This window comes from Polistes canadensis, unplaced genomic scaffold, assembly GCF_001313835.1.
Source record: "Polistes canadensis isolate GaletaPanama2010 unplaced genomic scaffold, ASM131383v1 scaffold_20, whole genome shotgun sequence".
In the NCBI taxonomy this organism is placed as follows: domain Eukaryota; kingdom Metazoa; phylum Arthropoda; class Insecta; order Hymenoptera; family Vespidae; genus Polistes; species Polistes canadensis.
Window position 1 is genome coordinate 401,323 of NW_014569567.1, and position 7,500 is coordinate 408,822.

At 32.7% G+C, this 7,500-nt stretch overlaps 1 protein-coding gene across 1 annotated transcript in view; it reads right to left on the reverse strand.

The window, feature by feature from the left end:
• LOC106793878 (polyhomeotic-proximal chromatin protein) overlaps positions 1-7,500 on the reverse strand; it is a 63,495-nt gene that overhangs the window by 17,217 nt on the left and 38,778 nt on the right. The window lies entirely within an intron of this gene.

Genomic DNA, 7,500 nt, shown 5'->3' on the forward strand with positions numbered 1-7,500 from the left:
TATATATATGTATATTATAGAATAATTAAAAAAATAGTGTTGACTATTGTAAAGATATTCTTGACGTTAGTCATCGTCAAGTTGTCTGATATAATCTTCAAGAATATCTATACAATAGTCAACGCTCTACGAAGATGAACGAAGTGTTAGCGTGAACAACCAAGGACGGACACACTGGCGATTTATTGGGAATCGATAAAAGGCAAGATTCGGAATTGACGTAGGTAGGAAAAGGAGGTAGTAGAAGGGGGAGTTGATAAAAACAATGTTGGATGATAGAACAAAAGATGTTAGAGAGAAAGAGAGAGAGAAAGATAGATAAGGAATAAAGACAAAACTTAGAGTATAAGAAGAGATAAGAAAAAAGAATAGATAAAGTAAGATATATAGAGAGACAAAATTAGAGATAGAAAGAGAGATAGAGATAGAAAGAGAGAGAGAGAGAGAGAGAGAGAGAGAGAATGCATTACCGCAATGCTAGCCCGAGATTGTGCGGCCTTAATGTGGGCTTGAAGGTGCAGAGGGGGGTGGAAATAGCGGCAGGGGTCCCGATTGCATCGGCCCTTGACAGCGTCCATGCAGACCGTCACAGAGCCGTCCTCGTTCGCCTGCACCGTCTCGAGGGGGTGCGCAAACCGGCACTCCGTCTCGCCGCGTTTGCACGCCCCGCGTTGAAACTCGCGACATACCTACAGCAAGAGCGAACACGCATGGCATGGCACTCTATCTATGAGGGCAAAGGGGCTAGGGTCGACGATAAGGGGGCTTGTTGGTTAGTTGCTTGGTTGGTTGGTTGGTTGGTTGCTGGGATGAGATCGGGGCTGGGTTTTTAAAGGCTTGCTTGGATGGTTGGGGGTGCTTGCGTTAAGATTCCGGGGCAGCTCTGGAAAACATTTGGATTAGGCTATAACGTTGGACTACATATATATGTGGGGGAGGGTGGGGGGATCATTTCTAAGGGTTATATATTTTAAGGGGGGAATGGAAATATTTTGTATTTTGGATAATTACTTTCTTTCTTTTTTTCTTTTTAACAGAATTATTTACGCCTCTCTATTTTTTAGGGGATGGATGTATTTTTGATAAAGGATATATATATATATATATTTTCTTCTTTTAATTTTAATACGATAGGACCGGACATTTAGCAAAGTTCATTATATAAACAAACGAACTGCGTGAGGAGGAGGAATAATAAGGATGAGGTCAGTTATGGACCTACGACTAATATGATGGGGAACCTTTGATCATTGACAAACAATACAAGTTACCGGTTGACTGCGATATACGATAGAATGATGTTGGACATGGCTAGAGTATATGAGGTTTCTGACTCACTCACTCTACTCTACTTTACTTTGGCTTTAGCATTCTCGCGAGTACACATTGGAAACGCTTTGTCATAGAAAGAGAGAGAGAGAGAGAGAGAAAGAGAAAAAGAGAGAATAGATCTACATCATAGAATGTCACGTTGAAATTCCAAAATTTGAGTTCGTCCTCGTCGTCGTCGTCGTCGTCGTTGTACTTTTCGTTTTTTCGAGCAAATGATAAAAAGTTGGGGATTTCGTTTAAACCATAGATCGTTGGCATTGGAATAACATTGAAAGGAAAAAACCGATTATATATCATTCCAAGTGTATTCGCGAAAACGCGTTATTGCCAAAGAATTAATGCTACTAGGCGTTGGTACGTTGTCAGCCATAGCTGGGTGCCAAACTGGTGGCAGGGATTTACACTGGCATGTTTGTGCCGTTATTTTATACAAAAATGGATACTATACAGTGAAAGAGAAATAGAAAGAAAGAAAGAAAGAAAGATAGGAAGAGATAGAGATAGAGAGAGAGAGAGAAATAGGCAGACTGACAGACAGACAGACAGACAGACAGATAGAAAAGAGATGAAAATAAAATATGATAAAAACGATGTTGCGCTTTAAAAAAAACGCAGTAGTTTGGAAAAATGGCGAGATGGGATACGGAAACTGTGGAACAGATACGTGTATATATATATGTATATATATATATATATACAATATGTATAGATATACGGAGATAGAAAAATAGAATAAGATAATAAAGAGAAGGGGATGGAAATAGAGAGAGAGAGAAAGAAAGAGAGAGAGAGAGAGAAAGAAAATGAAAAGAAGAGCAATATTTAGCTGGCAACTGGAATCGAGTGATGCAAAGAGCGGCCCCGTTTATGGACTGCGGGTAGGCGTAAAAAACAGAGCCAACCTCATATGTCTTATTCTTTCTGGCCGATGATACATCATTCTAATTTATCGAGACTAGTTTGAACTTGCCAAAATTCCCAAAATACGATTGGATTGAAAAAAGAAGAAGAAAAAGAAAAAAAAAAAAAAAGAAAAAGAAAAGGAGGTCAAATAGATTGATAAATCACAATCGTAACGCGAACTTGTGTGAAAAATGATCGCTCAAAAAGATTTCTTGAATTTTGACAATGATCATTAAATATGGATCTTTTATCAGCGCCCAGAAAGGAATGTTACTAATGACTACTCTACATGGGACTAAATACCGTGTTGAGATTTGTCGAAGTGGCACTGACGACATTGCCGTATTCGGTGTACCCTTGCCCCGCCCAATAAGGTTAGGAGGAGTTGGAAATTGGATGACTATTCAGGTAGAATCAGGGATAATATGATAGACGACGCTTCCTCGAGCATCCTTCGGTATTCTAATCAAATGGATTAATTTGCACGTGTGTTAAAGGAAACACAGCTCGTCATGCATCGAATTGCTACATTTTAGATTATGTTTCTTTTGTTATCATTTCAATTGTTTTATGGTGTAATTTTTTTTCTATTTTTTCTTTTTTTGTTATTTTTTAAAAAGCACTTTTAAACGATCGAACGTGATATAATATATACTTTGTGGATAATTAAATAAATTCAATACCAAATGATAGCGTAGATAAAAATTGTATACACACATACATACATACAAACATACATACATACATACATACATACAAACACACATGTAACATATTTAAATTTAAATGTCACGTTTGATAGTTCTTTTTTCTTCTTTTTTTTCTTTTTTGTCAATTTGTTTAAGGAAAACAGTTATAATATAAAAAGTATTGAAATAAAAAGAAGAAAAAACAAAAATATAGTTATCATGCTTCTTCTACTTATCGTTCGGGAACGTATTCATATATAGAATAAAAGCATGTCAGGCGTTAGAGATAACGGCGGATTAATGCGGTACATATTCGATATCATAGCGTATGGTAGCTCGTCTGCAAGTCGGGAAGCGAAAACACAATATGTATATATATATATGTATATATAGATATACATATATATATATATATATATGTATGTATATGTATATATAAGCACGTCACGAGTGTCAGTTCAGCTTGATACGTAGAAGGAACGGGTGCACGCTCCTTCTTCCTGTTTCATTCAAGTATACCTAAAGCTTGACTCGAAAGAACGCACTTAGGCTCGAGTACGCTTATTAGAGTGCACGGCTTTTGACAAGTTGAATAGGGCGTTAGAAAGAGAACGCATACGTGAATGCAACGATTAACAGGATACACACGTACATAGGCGATGTATCATAGAAGAGAGCGTGTGTGAAATTGTTTATACATATATATATATATGCATGTGTATGTACAAGTATATAACATACTCGTATGTTTCTATACATGTGCCCGTGTATATATACATTTAGGTATATATATATATATGTATGTATGTATGTATGTGTGCGTGTGTGTGTATATATATATATGGTAAGAGAAATATAAAAGAGAGACATGGAAAATAGAGAGATGCGTGTAATTAAGACGGATATTACGGCATAGAGAAAATAAATATAAGAGAGGCATGGCGAATGGTCCCTTTGAGCTTATGCTAAGATATATATTTACGTAGTTATATAGATATCAAAACAAGTTGACATTGATTACGCGTACTAAGAAATTTGACTACGTGACAAAAGCGATGCACAAAAAAAAAAGATTACGTTTGGCTGATAGAAATAATAAAAATTAAAAAATTGGAATGCACGATTATCTTCGTCGAGAGCGTTGCATTAGATATCTTTTGTCTTTTTTTTTCTTTTTTTCTAATAAGCTAAGTTTTCTTCAAACGACGCGATAAAATTTTATTCTATCATAGTTACTTTTTAGTGAAATTAATTTATAAATATTAAAACTACTATCAATGTTAACTATCGCGTAAACAATTTTATCACATATATGTATATATAGTGTCATTCTCATAACTATATACACATACGCACACACATGTATGTATCATTTAATACGATTCAACATATAATACAAAGGTGTAATCGAATTCGTTTGTTATAACGTGTGTTTGCCACGTAATACAATCCATGTTAGAACGAAAGAAATAACGTGTAGAGAAAATTGCAATGCTTATTTCGAAGAATTCAAAAATAAAAGAGAAACGAACGATTGAGGCACCTTTAATTTTATTTACAATTCATGAAATTCGTCTTACGTCAATCCACAGTATCCCTAATCGAATCTAATTAATTGCGTTTAATTACAAACACTGATATACAAGCGAGTACTATCGTTAAACGATGAAAATGATATAGAAAATCAGTTATCAATATCTACTACCCGATCGCGCGTAGCGCACACATAATTATGAAAACACATAAAGAAAGAAAGAGAGAGATATATATATATATATATATAATATATACATACAATATATATATATTGTATATATATATATATATATATTGTATATATATATAATATATAAATGTATAATTAAGTATAATATTTATGTAGAATAAACAGAAGATATTCCTAAAATGCAATTATTTTCAATTGGAAGATATATGTGTGCGTTTGTGATGTGTAGCATGTAGCATTGTGTATAACGCACTGTGCGTGTGCACGCGTATATATATCGTCATATATAAATAGATATAATAGAGACACGCTATTAGAAGCGCGTGCGCGCGCACAGGAAGAGAGAGAGCAAATATGTAGTAAATATGCATGTCAAATGTCAAACCGCATGCGATCATATAAAATATATATTAAAGCACCTCCTCCTAGCTCTGTAAAAGTAAACACTTAAATATCCTCATGGATAATTATTGAAATTAGTAATAGATAAATTAAAAGTATATATATATTTGTGTTTATGTGTGTCACGCGGGTTTTTGTGTGTACGGCGTGTTATATCTGTGTTTAATTTGATGCGTGTGAGAGATCATGTGTATAAATTTGCAAAAAAATCATAAAATACTCAGAGGCTTGAGAGCTGAAAAATGAGACACAGGTAATAGTAGTTCGCAAAAAATTATATACGGCCAAGTATACACTGAAATGGTACTGAAGCTGTAAAGAGCATTAGCTTTGTGCAATTACGCCAGTTTTTTTTAAACTGGCGAGCGCGCGCATGCGAGCCACCATTGCTTTTTTCCCCCAAACAACATACGACTGGAATCATAAAGGCGATATAATATTACACAAAAGCGCGAACTTTTTATTATTATTATTATTATTATTATTTCCATTTTTCGTGAAAAATCCAAGAGAGATATTTTATTTTTCTCACGTAAAAGCAATCAAAGTGTTATCGTCGTAATATAATCCAAAGATGAGAATACAAAATTCCATTTCGTAACCAAAAACTGTGTGGGGGGGGAGAGGGGGAGAAAAAAGCATTGACGTCGCAAGCGAATTCTAGCCAACGAAAGTAAATGTATGCGTGTATCGGCTACAAGGATAGAAAAATCAAACGTTAATAATTATTATATTAATATTAAATTAACAACAAATAGAAGAGAGATAATAGTGTGATAGTAACGATAAAGATATTATGGTAAAAAATTAAAATAAATTATAGAAAAAAAAGAAAGGAGGAAAGTAGAAATGATGATAGAAAAGAGGAAAACAACAACAAAAGTATAGATTAAAATAAGATTATAGAAATTAAACACAATTAAATATGAATATTATTAAATGATATTATATCAAAATAGAAAAAGAGGAGAGAAAGAAGATAGAACAGAGGGACCACTAAGTTAAGTGCCGGCCTGTGAAAAAGAAAGTATGTCAAATATGTACAAATAAACGCAATATATTATGTCATCAATGTAAGTAAATGCTAAAAAATAATTGGGTGGTTGGATGTATGTGTGTGTGGTGTGTATGTGTGCGTATCTAGAGTCTCATACATCGATAGTATCAAAATTAATGACATCAATACTTTTCATTCACTAAGTCATTCGCTACTACGATTATGTCATTGCTGCTTCTACTGACAATGAGTCCCTGATTGGTCAAGCTGTTATCAATTACATTTTTCTTTTATTTTTATTTCTTTTTTTTTTTTTTTTTTTTTTATAGCTTCGTGTTACTTTCTCATCGTAAAGAGAAACGCTTTTTTCTCTAGCAGGCGAAATAATTGGTGTAAAAAAAGTAGTAGTAAAGAGTTTGAGTATTATGTAATAAGTAAAAATATTCTATGAATATGAACGCGCGATATTATTTTGTTTCTTTCTTGTGAGTTCTCANTTACATTTTTTTTTTTTTTTTTTTTTTTTTTTTTTTTTTTTTTGTTATAGCTTCGTCTATAATTCTTTTGTATGCATTGATTTTTTTTTTCTCTAGCAGGCGAAATTATTGGTGTAAAGGTGGTAGTAGTAAAGAGTTTGAGTATTATGTAATAAGTAAAAATATTCTATGAATATGAACGCGCGATATTATTTTGTTTCTTTCTTGTGAGTTCTCATTTTATTTAAATTTTAATTTTGTAAGTCAAAGCTGATTCACCTATTCACCGGGACTGACCTCGGCCAATCAAGGTTAAAATGTATTAATATACTAAAACAGCGAAAAATCCAAACGTGTTTAAAAATTGATATTAATGACAGTATGCATATATATAAATAAATATATACATAATAATAATATTTATATATATATATGGATATGTATTTATATATATATGTATAAACACAGGCAGCAGGCAATTAATTCAAAGACCATCGATGATATAATAATATTTATCGTCCGGGGGATTTGGGGGAGAGAAAAGTATATATAAATATATATATTATTTTTTTTTAGGTTTATATATATATATTTTTTTTTGTTGATCCTTTTTTTTTTCGTAAGGTGCAAGAAGAGGTGTTTGTTCGGAGGTAAAGGAATCGTTAGACATCCAGATGGGATAAGTTTATCAAGATAAATGGAGCAATTTCGATGTCAATGTAAAGATATTAGTCTTTCATTCTTAAATGATAATTAAAAAAAATGGAGAGAAAAAAAAAAAGAAAAAAAAAAAAAAAAAAAAAAAAAAAAAAAAAAAAAAATAGAAATAAAAACCGTCGAAGGAAACGCTAACTAAGCAACCTTATTCTTTCTTTTCTTTTCTTTTGTCTAGCTTTCTTTTTTAAATAACTATATTATTTAATCTCATTTTTGATCGATATTGTAACAATAATAATAATAATAATGTGAAGCCGA